This window comes from Nelumbo nucifera, chromosome 2, assembly GCF_055504915.1.
Source record: "Nelumbo nucifera cultivar China Antique chromosome 2, China Antique-T2T, whole genome shotgun sequence".
Taxonomy (NCBI): Eukaryota; Viridiplantae; Streptophyta; class Magnoliopsida; order Proteales; family Nelumbonaceae; genus Nelumbo; species Nelumbo nucifera.
In genome coordinates this window covers 98633818-98650749 of record NC_142650.1, presented here as the reverse complement: position 1 = coordinate 98650749, position 16932 = coordinate 98633818, and the positions used below count along the sequence as shown (strand labels likewise).

Genomic DNA, 16932 nt, shown 5'->3' with positions numbered 1-16932 from the left:
TCTCATCCCTTCAAACATGTGTATCAACCTTCCTTACATTATAAAAATCACGATAAGGTGCACTTTTCTGAGCAAGAAATTCTCTATCCGCATTAAGCATTAAATGAAGTTTGAACTTCTGAATGGAAGTAAAGGTGAAAAATCGAATAAAAAATTTGCCATTAAGTATATAAATTTTATTCTTGTAATAAACATTTGTTAGTAGGGATAAAACCTGTTCCAAAAGAACCAGTCTATGATGACATAAAGTTCGAATATTCCCTACAACAATTACTTTAAGGATACGATGCAAATCAATGAAGAAGGTTGTTGCAACAGCTACATGGAAAAGTTTCTCTTTGCCTATCACCCTGACCCAAGGCTGCATTTGGATTGGATTCTCACTTGTTTCCCCTCAACTTCAAATAAAAAGCCAGAAAAAATTAAAAACCTAATTAATAAAACTCTTTTGAAACTATACTTTGAAAAAATAAACATAAAGATGTCAAAACTCAAGTATTACCTCTTCATTTATTCCCTTATTAATCAAAGCATGGACTATTCAATACTTCAACAACCATAATCAATTAAAGAGAAGGAGAAGCATAAGTTGCTTGATTACTTTAGATTATAGTCAAAACCATATTCATCAAAGTACCAAAACTAAAGACTCACATAGCCACACTAATTGTCAACTCAACAAAATCAAAAAGAAGAAAAAAAAAGCTAACTAGCATATATGAAAATCCATCCCAAATAGTTTAAAATAACCAATTTATCCATACAACCATAAAAGATAGTTCAAGGCTTCAAGTCTCCAAGGAAAATGACCAAAGTTCAAGTTAATGAGCTATTTTTTATGCAAATGACCAATCAACTTGTTCAAGGCTCCAAACTATCCTTCATGCAAATGACCAAAGTTCAAGCCTACAAAAAAGAAAAGAAAAGAAAGAGGAAGAAAAGTATAAAACCACATGTTAGTCCAAATCTTGGAAAACATCAATTATAATTCATAAATATTTAAAAGAATGAAAATTATTTTCAATCTTACATATGCTAATTGGATGCACCACTTGCATGAGCATCATTTCCATCAAAATTTGTCCTTGCACTTTCACCTTCCACTTGAATTTGAGGATGGAGTCCTCGGAGTTTCACTAGATTTACCAATAGGAGACATAGAAGAAACATGTGTTTCATTAAAAGAAACTAAAACATGCAAAAAATATAGAATACGATTAATACACTAATTTTAAAAAGATGATAAGCTTAATACCAAAAAAATATATGAATATAGTTACTTACATGGAGTTTTTGGTTTAAGAGGTGCTTCAATCCAATATTGTGCACAAACCAAAGCCTCCACTGTTTCTAGAAGCAATGAACACCGATAAGGATCTAACACTCTACCACCTATACTAAGTGCTGACTCTGATGCTACAGTGGTTGCTTGAATTGTTAGGACATCACGAGCCATTTTTTAGAGAATTTTGAACTTAGAAGAGTTAATTGACCACCAATTTAACACATTAAAATTTGACATTTCTGGAATCAAGGACTCCTCCAAGTATTGGTCCAATTTTGATTTTTTTTTTTGTAATAGAACACCGATGTTGTTTCATTACTTGTACACCATTTTTGAAAGCCTTTGAGATACTTCTTCTTACTCTCTTACATCACACCCGAAGCTGAACTTGTCATGGTTGATTCAAGGGTACTACTCTCTTCATTAGGAGTGGATGAGGTATCATAATTTATATAGTGAGAGTAAAGGTTATAAAGGCATTCACGCACTTTTGCCACTTCATCTTCTCCCACATAACCATAAACCCTAAGCAAATTATACCTCATAAATGCCAACTTGTATCTTGGATCAAGAACCACTACTACTGTCAAAGGTAAATTAACCTCATCCTAATATTTCTTGAACTTTTCCAACATTTTCCCAGCCATTGCTTGAATATAATCGTACTTTCTCAATAGTCATTCATCAATCTGCACACGGATCTCACAAATATCGGGAAAAAACAAGTTGGATGTTGGATATGTAGTCCTTGAAAATGCATTAGTTGCCTCATAAAAATATTCCAAACATTCAGAAAAAACTTGACCAATATCCCACTCCTCAGAAGATGGATTAAGATTATATTCTTTATCAAATTGTTCCAATCGAGCAAATGCAGCCCTATACTTAAGTGCAGTTTTGAACATATCATAGGCGGTATTCCATCTTGTGGGGCAATCTAAAACTAACTCCTTTTTACTACAAATCTTCAATTGACTTTTTTCCATTCCAAATTTTAGATTTCTTTGGCTTGAAGCTTGTAGATATTTGACTGATTCTCTAACTTTTTCCATCAAGTGCCTAACAACATCCAATCCATCTTGCACAACGAGGCTCAAAACATGTGCTATGCAATGCACATGAAACAATTCCCCTGATAAAAGAAGTTTACCCTGCCCAGAAAGTCACTCTTTCATTTTTTAATTACAGCATCATTCATAGAAGCATTATTGTCAACAGTGAAAGCCATCACTTTACTATCAAGGTTCTAATGGAAAACAAGATCTTTGATGACTCTAGTAAGGTCTATAGCATCATGCTTCTCTCTAACAACTCAAAAACCTATAATCTTCTTTCTCAATTGCCACTTATCATTAATGTAATGTACAGTTAAACAACAATATCCAATATTTTGCCTTGATGTCTACATATCGGTAGTGAGACTAACCCGGGAATCAAGCCTATCAAGAATGCCATAAAGCTTCTCTTTCTCATCCTCATAGATTTTCATACAATCATTCCTAATTGTATTGCGTGAAACCATTTTAAGCATGGGATTAAGACCAGTAACCCAAATCTCAAGAAACTCATGCTCTGCCATGCTAAATGGTTGGTTATGTTTGATTAGGTACCTTGCAAAGTCATATATACTCTTTATGGGATCATATCTCCATCCCTCTAGTCTGCAGGTTGAGTCACTTACATTTGTAAAAAGTGTCAACATTTGTTGTCTAATTTCTCTTTGTCCTTTTGGTAATCTTTGTGGATATCTTGAGACATTATTAGCTAGATGAGTGGCCCCACTAATGCTTACTGTATCCAAATCTTATTTACAATAATTGCAAGTAGCTTTTTCCTCATTTTTTGCATTAAGGATTATGTCAAAATGCTTCCACACTTTAGATGTTCTTTTTCTTTTTCTAGGGACTAATGGAGGCAATGCAATCCTAGGACTATTCACATTTTCACCATTTTCACTATTGGCATTAGGTCTAGTGCTAGATTGAGAAGGATTAATTGATCTAGACATTTAATATTTTCTTCAAAGGTAAAAATATAACCTAAATAAAGATTACACAAAATAAAGTTTAAAAAATATTAGAAGTTTAAAACTAGCAAGGTAAATGGATAATCATAAAATAAAATTACTAAAAATGAGAAGCAATAAATATTCACAATATCATTTAGGAATTATGACAAAAAAATTTGCAACATAACCACTATCTACATGAATAAATCAATTCCTAAATCTGTAATCTATTCTATCTCATTTAAGCTAAAAATCTAGCTCATAAGTCATACCAGAAACCAATAAACCAATAAATCATTATCTAAAACACTATCAAATTAAAAATCTATAATCTATTCTATCTCATTAGAATAGGAAAATGAATAAACCAATTCCTAAATCTATAATCTATTCTATCTCATTTAATATGAAAAATCTAGCTCATAACCAAAAACAAAAAAACCAATAAATCATTATCTAAATCACTATTAGAAATTTATGATCTGAAAATTTTAGCATAGGAAAAGAGCTGAAAAATCTAAATCACTATCTCATTAGAAAAAAAGATGAAAAATCTGAAAAATTTAGCAGGAAACAAGCGTGGGTTCCTAGCGGCAGTTGCGGGTTGCAGCACAAGGCCGGTGATGCTAGATGGTTAAGGCCTGAGGGTTGCTTGAGCTTGAGCAGCGGCGAACGGGCAAAGGAGACGGCGTTGAGCTTGAGCTATGGCTGGTGACCGGTGCTCAACCGCTATCACTAACGCTGCCGTTGGTGATGGTGGTTTCTTGGGTGGCAAGTTACAGACTCTGAGAGGAGAGATAGAGGTAAGAGGAAAGATGAGATGAGCAACGATGGTGTCCGAACTCTGACAAAAGGTTGGTGGTTGCTTGGACGATGAGGGGCAGTGACCGGTGATGGACCGATGGTGGTTGCTCAGGTGGCGTCTGACGACAGCGAAGGGAGTGACAACGGAGGGTTAGGGTTTTACTTTAGGGTTTTGAGAGGTAACTGGTAAGGAGGTTCAAACTCAATAAACTGAAAGAGTTCGAATGTTCGACTTTGAGATTTTTGAACTCATTAGTTATTTTTCATTCTTTTTTAACTTTTATATTTTATAAATATATATTATATTATATTATATATATAATATATATAATATATACATAATATATAATTGGTTTGGATATTTATCGAATCGAATCAATGTATATCCAAATCAGATCGCATATTCGATTCGAATTATTTAAATTCGATTAAATTAAACTAAATCTCATATTTGAATTCAGATTTTTGAATGTCGTTTACATGCCTACTTGTGTGGCCTGCCATAGGGTGAAGTGGTCCATGTGGGGACTATCCAGACTAGGAATATTGCTGAATAGTGAAACTAGCTCCTTCTACCAATTTCTTTTGAGTATTCATTGTTTATGGGGTGTCTTCTGGCCATAATGAAAATTTTGTGGCATTATATATGAATTTGCTTATGGCTTCAATCCTTTTTAATAGACTTAATTACATAGAATGGTTAAAGGGGATTAAAGTCTACATTACTGCAAGGGGGAAGATAGGTTATATCAATGGTAAGACAAAAGAACCTAAGTTAGGAAGTGTAGAACATGATAGGTGGGACCGGGAAAACAACATGGTAATGTCATGGATATTACTGTTTATGCTGCCACATATAAGAAAAACATTCATGTGGGCTAAAACTGCTTTTGAAATTTGGAAGCAAGCAAAGTCTACTTACTCAGAATAACGTTATTATGCAAAAATTTATCAAATGCAAGCTGCCTTTTAAATATGCAAACAAGGGGAGAGGAGTCTCTCTACATATTACTTAAATTTGACCTCCATCTATAAGGAATTAGACCACTACCAAAGTGTGGATTAGAAATGCGATGAGGATGCTAAGGCCTACAAGTCTCTAGTTTCTTAGCAATAGATGTTTGCCTTTCATTGGGAGCTAAATCCTATGTATGAGTTTTCATATATTGGGAAGTAAAGAGCTTCTATTAGTACATGAAGTATATGCTCTAGTACAATCAAAAGAAAGCATGGGGAATGTTATGAATTATTCAGATGGGGAGTCAATGGATCTAATAGTTTCTTAGCAACAGATGTTTGCCTTTTTTTTGGAGCTAAATACTATGTATGAGTTTTCATATATTGGGAAGTAAAGAGCTTCCATTAGTATAGGAAGTATATGCTCTAGTACAATCAAAAGAAAGCATGGGGAATGTTATGAATTATTTAGATGGGGAGTCGGTGGCTCTAATTGTTAGGGGAGGTGCATATACAAATGGGGGAAGTTCTTTAAAGAAAAATGATTCTCAAAAAAAGGGTGGATGACAAGGATAAGTTGTGGTGTACTCATTATTAAAGATCTAAACATATTAGAGACACTTGTTGGGAGCTCTATGAAAAACTTAAGTGGGCACAAGACTTAAGGTAAGAAATCAACTCAAGAACAAAATAAGAAGTCTATTCAGTAAGGTCAAAAGAATTCGACCAATATGGTTTCATAAGAGCGTCAAACTTCAAGTCTAAATTTGAACCATGATTATCCTCATAGTTCTGATATAAAGGAAGATATCATCAACTCATTCCATGACCATCTTAAGATTTTTTTTTTTGTTTTTTAATTTATTTTCTTAAATTTTTACTTGAACATTTCATTCAATCTTTGTATATTTAAATTGGTACAAGTGATTGAAACTTGATTATATTAAACCAAATGCTTATATCTTATATACAGATCCTTCAAACAAGAACAATACTCATTGATACATTGTTGTAATAAAAAATACTACATGTTTGGAACAAAAAGAAACATGTAAGGATCAAAAAGAAAAATGAAAACAAAATATCTTATTTGTAGATTAACATTTATAATTACAGTTCCACTAATTAATTTAGTTAGTCAATTAACTTATTTAATTAATTAATTAATTAATTAATAAAAAAATGTTCAAAGGAAAGAGCACACATCAAGATGTAGATTCTACTATTTTTTCTTGTTTACTTTTGTTTAGTATGTAGGTTTTATTTTTTGGTCTCATTTATTTTGTCTTGTATGTGTGTAGCTATCTTATCCATTCTTGTTAGATTTTTTTTTCTTTTGATCGATAAGAATTCATTACAGCTAAGACCTACTAGAACTCATATTATTACAATATATACTATATAGTTTAGAGCTATCATAACTATATATCTCCTCCCACATTATTTGAGCAACTTCCATTTAACTGTGTAAAAGTTTCAAACTTCTTTTACCAAAAAGAAATTTTCAAACTTTGCTCTCATTTTGATTCCAAACATATATTGGAATCTATGTTTGTTGTCATTTTCAATACAAACACAAATACATTTTTATTAATTTGGAAAACTAAATCAAAGTGCATATAAGCATTGAACCGGCATTTGCACTCTTCCCAAAGGGAGCCTTACTAGCATTTCTAGATTGAAAATTTATCTGTAAAGAATTTAAGACCAAAAGTGCCTTACTTATAATAGTTAGCTTAATGCAAAATTGTACACATATATGAACACCCAAAACATTTATTTACATGGCTACCAAATAAAATAGTAAAATTATTTTTATATGAACACTCAGAGAATGTATTAAGGAATCATAATTTATAAGCATGTACCTATTATGGTTTAACAACCCCTTTGCAATGGTTTCTTAGTTATTGTTATTATTATTGTTGTTATTATTGTTATTATTATTATTTTCTTTACTATTCTTTCCTCTTTATGCCACTTTATTTGGTTTTAATTATTTTAAAATATTTTGAAAATACATTAAAGATATTATACATGTTTTCCTCTTTCTAGAATTTTTGGTTTGATTAATTAAAAATAAGAAAACAAAAGGTTGAGAAAAGGTTCTTAAGAAAATTTATATATTAGCTTATAGTGTTTACCATTTATATTTTAAATGTCATTTACTTTTAATTTTTAGAAATATAATATTTGTTTGTTGTTAAGAAGGGTATTGTCGTGAGGATAAACAAAGAGCAAAGGTAAAGTTTTATTGTGATGTAGAAAGAACTGATTGTTTGCATGAATGACTATTGCATTGCAAGATAATGAAAAATATTGTATTAAAAATTTTGAAGTAACTCATATCCATTTGGTTATAATTCTAAATAGACCATATATGTTTAGATCACATAAAAAAAATAATAGTAACACAAAAAGCCTAAGCTAATATTGTAGATGATTTAGGCATACAGGCAAAAACAATAGTAGAATTCATGGGTAAACAAACAAGAGGAATCCAAAATATTGGGTTTATTAGTATTAGTTATAATAACTATTTGCATGCTAAAAGAAAAAGGACATGGAAAATGGAGGTGTAGGAGTCATATTAGAGTATTTTAATAAGATGCAAGAAGAGAATATATCATCATTTCACTCAATTCAAATTGATAATGAAGGTTTAATAATAAACATATTTTGGGCAGATTGAAGAATGGTGGTTAATTATAGTTATTTTAGTGATGTTGTTTACTTTGATACCACTTTTAGGATAAATTACTAATAATGACCATTTGCACTTTTTGTTGGGGTTAATCATCATAAGCAAACAAGTATTTCCAAGGATAATTCTATTTGACTAAGATCCAATAATGGCAAATGCAATCAAACAAGTATTTTTAAACACTTTTTATCATCTTTGCATATGGCATATATATTAAAATGCAACCAAACATTTGAAGCATGTTTATACTGTTTGTTTCTTTGATAAGGAGTTTAATAGATGCATATATGAATATGAAGATGAGGAATTTCTAATAGCATGGCATGAGATGATATCAAAATATGATTTAGTAGAAAATACTTGATTGCAAGGATTGTTTTAAGTGAAAGAGAAATGGGCTTTGGCATATGGAAGAAGCAATTTTTGTGATGACATGAAAACTACACAAAGGAGTAAGAGAATGAATGGTTTATTGGAAGGCTATTTAAACTCCACTCTTGATTTGCATTGATTTTTTAAGCATTTTGATGGAGTTATATCAAATCGCTAGCATAAAGAATTAGGGATGGAAGTGGAAATGAGCCAAAGCATCCCCTACTTAACTTTTCCAATACGCATGTTAAACTAGGTTGCATTTATATATACTTCAATAGTGTTTAAGGAATTTGCAAAGTAATATTCGGAAAGTCATGATTATTTTATTCAAAGTGTAGTAGAAGTTGGAACAATAATTGAGTACAACGTAAAATACTTGAATAAACATCGCAAGTATATTATGACATTTAGTCATTTTTGTATGGAAGTTGCATTTGTAAGAAATTTTAGTTTGTAGGAAATTTATGTATGCATGCATTATATGTTCTTTCTCAAAGACAAATAAAAGAACAATTACACTATGTCTTAAAGAGATGGACAAGGGATGCAAAATCTAAAGAAGTAACTGATTATTGTGGTCGCTTAACTGAGTTTTCCAAATTGTTTAAAGAACTTCAAAGTGTTGCTAGAGGTTTCAGTAAGTGCTACGTAAGAAAAGAAGGCATTCATGTTTTTATTAAACTAGTAAATATATATGTGCTTTGCACGTGACAATTTTAGATGATGATAATGGTTATAATAATGTGTCTAAAATTGTTTTATAAAACTTATGTATTTTTTTATGTGTCTGTGTTTATATATATATTTTAATTATGGCATCATGGGTTGATCCATTTGAATTGCATGGTTGAATTGCTTACCTGCCACATGTACAAAAGAAGGTTTTGTTTTTTGGTCATTTTTTTAAATATGAATTTTATATTATTAAAAGTATTAGATATAGATCTAATTAATATAATTTATTTATGAGAAAAATACCTTAGATAGAAAGGAAACAAGATTTAATATCTCATAAGGAAAGCTAGAAATGACACCATTTTTAAAAATATTAAAAGAAATGCCCATTGTGTTCTGAGAAAAATTAGGAATCTTGCCAAACAATTTTATTTTCTCTTTTATTTACAACTCTAGACCTATTGCTCATATTACACCTTATAAGGTTAGATTATTGAATGAAGGTTGTATATGAGAGATCCCCCTGCTTGTAGGGTTATAAACAGATCGGATTTGGATCGGATTGAACAAAATTTAAATCTGATCCAATTATTGAGAACTTGCATCAAAATTTGATCCGCTACTGAAAACTTACATTTGAATCCAATTGGATTTGGTTTTAATATGAGTCCACATTCATTTGTAAAATAAAAAATAAAAAAGATATTTAGTTTTCAACTTTTATATATAATAAATTAATATAAATATAACCTGTTAAATTTATTATAGATATAAATTCATATATAATATAATTTATAAAAATATATTTTTTATAATTTAAAATATAAATATATAAATTTTATATATTAAAACAAATAAATATTACAAAATAATCAAATTCAAATTTTAATTCGGGACCGAATGAAGTCAATTTGAATATGATTTTTTTTATTAATCGGATGCAACACTACTAGAAAAATCATCTATATAAGTAACAAAAAATGCCTTTAAAAAGAATTAGAGACACTCAAGTGATTGCCTCTAAATGTGTAGTCTCTAAATGTTATAGTGGCGATTGATTGATAATTAGAGGCACATCTGGTAAATGCCTCAAAAAATACGATACTGAGGCACATAATCATACATCTAAAGCATTGTCGCTAAAAAGCATTATATAGAGACATGTAAGAATGCCACCAAATGTACATTTTTAGAGGCATTTTAATTAAATTTAAGACAACTCAAAAGTAATTTTAAGAATACTAGTTATGCTTTATAGTAGCACTTGTAATTGCCATTAAAAGTACTGGTTGCTCTTATTTAGAGGCACTTGCGACTATCTCTAAAGATCATTTATATATATTTTAAAACAACATATTTTATCTTTTGTAAAACTTATGTAAACCTATATAACAACATTTAATGTGCTATTTAAAGCAATCCATTTACATATTTATTAAAAGATGGCAATTGTTTCTAAATATTATTTCATATTAATTGATACAAATTTAAAAAGAAAACAACAATCCATCTACAAAAACATATGGAATAAAAAATACAAAAAATAATTCACTTCCTACTCTAAGAAAAGAAAAAAAGTAGTTCATCTTAACACCATCTACATTATTTTTCTTCTATAGCCTACAAGAAAAAAAGTAATACAACAAAAAGCAAAAAAAAAAATTAAATTAGTAACTATAATTTTTCAAAAACAAAAGATCTTTAACCATCTAATTACATGTTTTGCATGATTTTTACCTTAAAAATAGCCTTAGGAGAGCATCTTATTCCTAGTTTTGCATCAAAACACTACTTTATTTTGTGGCCTAATACATATTTAAGATTTCAAGGTGTGGAGGGTAAAGATCTTTTTGTTTCTATTGAAATATGAACAAAATATTTCATATTGAAAAATATTTGCCTTCTTTGGATTGAAACAAAGCCTTGGTATCAAATGCAACTTTAATGTCCCCAAAATTTCTATGATTCTTCATATTTTTCCTATTTTAAGATTCTCTTATTTTTTAATGCGTCCTATAAAATTCCTACGGAAATGGGCTAATAATTAGGGACAATTCTCCTAAACCAATAAGCTAGCTAGCACCTTTAGAAAATATAAAACTTCGTTCTCTAACAAATGAGTGGATGAAAAAGAAAATAGACTTCGTGAAAGTGAAAATCCAAAATAGCCTCTGCAAGAATACCAAATTTAAAAAATTCATCATTTCCTCCCAGCTAAGGTCGTCTTCGGTAGCACTGAATACACCACCGAACCTTGAAAAACTTGCTTTTTCAATGCTCGGTGGTGTTCTGCTACACATCTAAATAGATGAACCAAAATCTGAAAACTCCTCCAATTTATTTAGACTCCAAGCTACCTACGAATCAGAGGTAGTACACAAATTTTTTGTTCCAATGGTACCCTTGTAAGAATTCAAAAAAATTGGACTTGCATTTCAGTTTCTAGTGATTCTAATGAACAAACACTTCTTACCCAAATATAAAAAATTTGTTGGCAAGAGTTAATTAGACTTTCCAGCCATACAGACTTAGGGAAGACCGAATTTTGGACTATTTCTGTTTGGCACGCGAAAGATCTAGCTGCCAAAAGACGGAATGCCGAAAAGACATGAACAACTCATTTTGGGCTCTGATTTCAGGAAGCTTCAAATGAAGTTTTTCACGTTTTTCACATTTTATTCTCACGTAGAAAGACATGGAAAGACATGCATCTGCCAAACGTGCTTCGAGCTTTTCAGACCTTCATGCAAAAGCTCAATGCGTCATTTGACTGTCAGAGCTACCAGAAGATCTTCCCAAAAAGACACACCAAACAGGCCCTTAGTTTATGTACCAATTGAAGCTACAACCTCATCTAGATCAATTGTGTTCACTTGCCTACACATAATTACAAGTTTTCTCAACATCAACTATAGTTATAACTTACAGAATTAGGAAGAGCAGATGAAGGTAGGAAAATATATTCACTTCACCACAATTCCTTTATTAGGAAGTATTTATGATAGCAACCAATCTGAACTGCTATATGTCTTCTCTAGCAACAACTGCCTCACATGAAATTGGCAAGTTAAGAAAATTACAAGGAGAGTCTGGTAGCAATTAAATTAGAGGATTCAAGAAGATCGACACGTACTGGTTCCAATTAGATGTGTCACAATGGAGAGAGAAGCCATTCCACTAGCAAAGCAGAAAGCACGTTTGGCCTTATCAAGCTTGGCAAGGAACCTAATCAATACAAACAAGACTATCAAGGACAAACCAGAGATTTTCAATGCTGAACTACTACTTCAAACTGACCCAGAAACTTCTCACATTTCTAATATATCACGGGTGGGAGTCCTGCCTCTAGTATAGTCATAAGGACAATCTCGAGTTGCTGAAAGCAGCAATATAACTAGAAGAATGTATGAAACATGAAAACTAATATCTTGAATTCAACATTGAAATTATAAACCCAAAAACTAAATTTGATATATCTTCACTCTTTCCAAAATAAGGAGATATGAAATTTAACAAATTATGACATGAAGCTTCACTTGCAATGATTATAAAACATCACCATGGAAAATGTCATGGCACATGACCATATCTAGGCATGGCAGGTGTCGTGAACAACTTGCTACAAAACCAAACCATACCCTAGTATATGTCAAAGTAACTTCCCATCCCCTCCCTGCAGTTAAAACTTAAAGCCAAAACTTGCAAGCTATGAATCTTACTTAAAAAGGGCACTTTGGGGTTTTCTCTAGGAACAATCCCATCCTAAACTTACTAGGGATTTTCTTTTTCCTCAAAAGCACAATGCTTTCAAGTTATTTATGCAACAATAAATGGAAAAACAATTGATTAAATCGATGGTAGTAAAAGGTGAATATATTGGATCATCTTCTTATAAAAGCCTAAAGAAGAGCTTTATCCAAGTAAAGTTTTCTCAATGAGAACAGTTGTCACTTAAACCATGTTCCAAATAATCCTCAACACATTGAAATAGATTTAAGTCTTAGAAGTGTTAGAGTTTAGTTAAAGAAGAGAAAAATGAATATAACATCTAGACATTAAAGACTGGTAGCCATATCAATGCATAACTATTGTTAGGGCTTCCAATATTTCTTTGAAAACCTAGATAGAGGCTTGTTTCTATCAATGTATAACTCTATGTCTATCTCTCTACAGTCTCCTTGGCCTTTCCCCTCTATCATAAAGGGATGATGTACAGAGAGCACTTGAACTATCAATAGTTCATGTTACCTATTCATATTAATATTTCAGTCAAAGGTATGTACAAAGCACCTGCAAATGTAGGGGGAACTAACATAGACCCTTGAACTGTTGCTTTAAGGCTCCTACTAACCATATCAATCCACATTTAAATGGATTTGGGTCAAAAGTGTAAGCAAAAAATGAAATAAAGTAAAAATAAGAAAGGTGAACTAGCATCTATTAATTAGAATATCTATCTAGATGTTGTAACTTTACACTAAATAATATCAAACCACCAGAGGAAATCATGTATTTGGTATTTAGTACTAGAAATTTCAGAGTGCATTTATGGTTTATGAAAAAAGGAAAATAATACACAACCAAGAATCGTGTTTGATGTGTTTCTATTTTAAGAAAAAAAATAATGTATTCTAAAACTATTTGTGGGGCTTAATTTCTTTATTGAAATCACAACAAACAAAACAATTCATTTTCGGAACACCCTCATAATCTTATACTGAATTTGGATGTACAATTAGATAAATGAAGATTATGGATTGTTTGGCCAAATCTTAACTATGCTTGTGAAATCATTGCTAAAAGCAAAGGGGCATTAAAATAAAAATCTTTATGACATGAACTGAAATAATCTAGTTCTTTTGCTACAACCTTTGTAGTTTTGAATAGTAAAACCCACTATACCAATACAACTATGCTTGGTAACAACTTAAGTGGCTGAACTAAATAAATTATTAATTTCTTTTAGTGAATAAGTTATTAAGTAAGTTGTGAGATACTTGATGGCTGAAACTAATTATTTTTCAGTGAATAAGATTAAGGAAGTTTCCAGAAATGCCAGAAAATGATATTGGATGGTAATGAAATACTAATTATCGGTCAAAATTTTATTGAAAATTTCCTTTTTTTTTTGAGTTTTAAAGGGTCTTATTGATAGATTTCTATTTTCGTATATCCTGTATAAACAATTCCAGTGGCGCTCACACTGATTACGGTTAAGTTTTTTACTTGTTTGCTTTAATGATGCATCTCTCCTCTATGTTATGTTGTTTTTAGCAATGTATCTTCCCTCTATGTTGTCTGTATATTTCACATGTTTTTATTAGCATGTTCAAGGCATTAATCTTCCAATTCCAAGTTTTACTAATGTGCATGAATGAAATATCCTTATAGCTGCACACAACCAAATAAGCTAAATAGTTATAAATGATGTTTTACATAGGGCTCCTGACCTTGGTAAATCAGGATGATGATATTCCTGCACTTCAGGTATATTTAATTATCTTTGTTGATTCCAATCTTCCATTAAATTCCAAAGGTAATTATTTGCAACTTTGAGTTTGGATAAAAGTAAAAGCTTTTTTTGTTTTTGTTTTTGTTGAAAAGTTACTTTTTTAATTTTTTTCTCCACTATAGAAAGTTTCTTTAATCAATTAAATAACTGCAAACTAAGTAGAAGCTACTAGAGTTTCCTAGCTCCTCTCCTTGCTAGTTATAACTTGGTGGACTACTTATTTCCTAGCTCAAAAAAACATTGAAGCTAAACATGGCATGATATCCACCAAATACATAAATAACCACAATAATGAATATACAACCACATTAGCACCAAACACTAGTAACTATACCTCCATATAATTCGAATAAAATCATACTATAGAGAAAGATATATGTTGATATAACTTTAATCAGTCAATACAGATCTGAAAACAAAGTTTGGTAGCAGTGGGCACTGCATGATTAAGCACATAAGGAAAAAATACAGGCATACAAATAAAGATGCGAGGGATCACAAACCACATGATAATAGAATTTATTGCCATGATTTAACATTAAAAGAACACTGGAGGAAGCTAAATTTTATTACAACTGAAAGAGAAGATTCTTACTAGTTCATTTAACAATTCAATCCAGTCCCAAACCAGACCCTAATAACAAACCCAGACAGAGCCAACCCAATCATTAATTGGGACTATTAGGTTAATACAAACCTGATTATAGTTGACAGCTATATAGTATAAACACAACCATATTAACCAAGTTTCAAGTAAAACAACAACGGTGCCAATCACAAAGAATTATAAATGATCTTGGGCTATGAATAAAAAAACTTTAACTATGCAAGTTCCCTGTATAACATGATTTACTAGACAAGTGCTCTTGGGTTGTTTGTTAATGCCAAGAATGGTGGGTCACTGAACCTATCTCTTCCACTTGGTGAACCCATACACTAGAAATTTGTTTGTTAGTCATTGATAGGTTGAATATGACAAAGCTGCTCAACTCCATTTTCTTTCCCTTTCCCCAAAACTAGAAATAGTGTAAGAAATGGCTGTAGTTAGCAAAATCATTGTTGTCTAAGTGTAACGAAAACTATAAAAAAAATAATATGTTAGTCGGTAGTTTTGAATATGTTTTCTATTGCCCCAACATCCCACATATTCAAATCAAACAAATAAAGAAAAAATAGGGAAATCTTCAATGAAAAAGAAATATCTAAAAGAAGACCTCTATATTTCTTCAAATTTTAGTATAGCCATCTTCTAATCCACGAAAGCCTATTGATTTTCTATTTCTAACCACAAACTTCTTAAAGAAAAGGGGGAAAAACATAGACAATACAGAGATGTGAAGGAATGAAGGAGAAGCAAAGGAACTTATAGAGCTACCCGGAGATGTGCGTTGAAAGAGATGTGAAGTCTGTAGATCCAAGATTTGGAATCGTAAACCAGCGCCACCGTCCGTTCTTAGCTATCACCATTCTTCCAATCTGCTATAGCTTTCCTTGTACACTGTTATGCAATCTACATTAGAGCTCCTGATTTGCTAAATCATCTGGAATAGAGTTGGATGAGGTGAAGATGGTTATTTGGAGGAAGAGGAAAAGAGAATCAATTTGTTTTCTAGAAAAAGACCTCAACGAACTTGATTAAAAAGAAAAAAACTAAAATCTCAAAATCCCTAACCTATTGTTGCAATGGAATTATTGTCATTCTTGAGGTGATTCATTCTTTAATACACTCAAATTTAATAAAAAACCCTAACCAAATTGATGATTTTTTGACTTGTTTGATATTGTGAATGGAAGAGTAGGACAAGGGAGACTATGAGTAAAAATTAAGGTTTCATAAACTGTCGCTAATACCAAAAATATCCTCGCATGAATTATAATATAGAGGCATCTATAAAGTGCCTCTACATAAGATCATATGAACCATCATAATTGCCTTTTTTATGGAGGCTGGTTGCAACCTCTGCCTCCAGCCTTTAAAACTAAACTTTCTAGTAGTGTAGGTTGCAAAATATGAATTATAGATGTGTCCATTTTTTTATAATTTTTATATTTCTACGTGCATAAAAATAATTCTTATATGTTGCACTTATTTTTTTGTTTAATATGATAAAAATAGAATATTATAGATGTGCCCATTTTTTTTTTGCAAAATTTTTGTATTTTTTTTTGTCTTTTTATCTTTTATTAATTTTTATTATTTAATCATGACATTAAAGGTCAACACGTTTGACCCAAAAGTAGAACTATTAATCGCTACCAAAAATAAAATAATTTAATGTTTGGTTAGTTTTAGATTATGTATTTTATTTTCATCATCAATAAAAATAATTTTTGTTTGTTGTCCTTATTTTTTTAATTTTATTAATAAAAATATCATAAATATGTCTATTTTTTTCGTTTGTTTGTAGTTTTCTATATTTATTTCTATTTTAAAAATTTTATTATCTAACTATGACTTTGTAGGTTAATCAATTTGATTCAAATGGTTGAATTGCTTGGTCACCCCTTAGATGAAAGAATGTTTTGTTTATGAGTCAATTTTAAAATACATGAATTTATATTGTTAAAAGTATTAAAATAGATCTAATTAATAGACTTTATTAGTGAAAAAA

At 30.8% G+C, this 16932-nt stretch overlaps 1 long non-coding RNA gene across 2 annotated transcripts; it reads right to left on the bottom strand.

The window, feature by feature from the left end:
* Positions 1-597: 597 nt before the first annotated feature.
* On the bottom strand, positions 598-16181 carry LOC104606264 (uncharacterized). 2 transcript variants are annotated; one of them, XR_016082952.1, is made up of 5 exons: positions 15993-16181; positions 15696-15861; positions 11942-12033; positions 1031-1136; positions 598-906 (listed from the first exon to the last, which is right to left on the bottom strand). It is a non-coding gene; the product is annotated as an uncharacterized LOC104606264 (long non-coding RNA). The 2 variants fall into 2 exon arrangements; XR_736750.3 differs by lacking the exons at positions 598-906; positions 1031-1136 and having other exon boundaries at positions 11163-12033; positions 15993-16174.
* Between the last annotated feature and the right edge of the window lie 751 nt (positions 16182-16932).